Raw genomic sequence first — 1,727 nt, 5'->3', positions numbered from 1 at the left:
TGAAGAATCATCCAGAAGAGAAATTTTATTGTTAGGAAGCTTCTTTCTTGTATTATTTTGACAAAGGTATAATTAATAATTTGTTTTCGTTTCTTATTTTTTAGTTAAGAATAAAAAAACAAAATTAAAAATAAATAAATAAAAAATGTTAAAGCATATACAAACTATACATACATGAATTTCACTTCTGGGACGCATAATATATTACGATCAATCATATTATTATAAGACACGTTTTTATTTCTTGTCTCCGTTTTTCCTAACTGCTGTCCTTTCCCACCCCAGTATTTCAAAGTGTCTTCGAATTAATTGTGTATGCGAAAATCGCGTGTAATAATAATGTTTTATTTTTAATGAAGATATATAAGAGCGTAAAGTGTAATTATCTTGTATCAGCTGCGTTTTATTTTTATTAATTTTAGTGATTATTATTATTCTTTTTTTTTTATAATACTTTTTCTTATGAAAGCACTTTGTATCATTTTACATGTATAGTCCATTGAAATCACATACATACATACACGCACACATATGACATATATATATTCTCTATGTTAGGACTCAACGTTTGCTGCTTTGTTTGACTGTAATTTATTAAACAGCAACAGAAAGCATAAAAAAAGAGAGAGTATCAAAAAATTTTTAAAAAGAAGATTGTTAAAGAGGATATGAGATTTTCACTGCGTCAAGGGTGTATTATTTCTTCGATTGATTTATTTTGTTCGCTTTTCTTCTCACTCTCCACTTCCCCTCCGATTCCGAGCCAATGGCAACATAATTAATAACATAAAAATCGAGCGAAGAAACAAAAGTAGCAAACGCGGAAGACCAATATTCTCGTCGCGAACGTTCTTCTCTCTTTCTCTCTATCTATCTATCTATCTCTCAATAAATACTTGCCATTTAAAACGTTAGTTGCCATAGTTTGCTGCTATTTGTTTTTGTTTTGCGGTAGAAGCTAGATAGACGTAAGCGCGTACACGCATTATGCAAAATACACGAATCCGCGAATGCTGATACCACTACGTATTCTGTAAATATTAATCTGTCCACACATTATATACATATATCTACATACACATACACACACATACACACTTATATATATATATATTATTAATGCATTAATTATATGCTATTATTAAAAAAATTTATGATCGTGAATTATCATTTCTTTTTATTGTATATTCTTATTTTTCTGTGTACTTCAATTCTCGTAATATTATTCATGGTAATATAGATGTAATTATATATACAATAATTATATTGTAAGAAGAGAAGAAAAATATTTCTAAGGAAAGTTATATATAGTTTACTCTTTTCTTTTTATTATTATTTTGTTTGTTTTTATATTTTTTTTTTGTTTTTCTTTTTTTTAAAGATACCTTTTATGTAAATGATGCATTCTTTGATTATATGATCGCTCGAATGAATAAATTATTATTATTATCAAAGTCATTCTTCTTTCTTGCGATCTCTCTCTCTCTCTCTCTCTCTCTCTCTCTCTCTCTCTCTCTTTCTCTCTATCTCTCTTCCACTTTCACTTTCTTTAAAAGATACACGTCTATTTAAAGACTACTTTTTACTAAAAGTCTGATATAATATAGATATGCTTTTGAATTTATAAGTTGTTACAAAATATAGTCGCTTATTTCTCGTACTTGTAAACATTATCTCTTTCTCTTATTTCTTATTAAAAATTTACTCCTGCATTATACTATATTTAA

The sequence above is a fragment of the Polistes canadensis genome, unplaced genomic scaffold (assembly GCF_001313835.1).
Source record: "Polistes canadensis isolate GaletaPanama2010 unplaced genomic scaffold, ASM131383v1 scaffold_91, whole genome shotgun sequence".
Lineage (NCBI taxonomy): Eukaryota > Metazoa > Arthropoda > Insecta > Hymenoptera > Vespidae > Polistes > Polistes canadensis.
The sequence above is the reverse complement of the archived record's forward strand: the minus strand, read 5'-3'. Positions refer to the sequence as shown.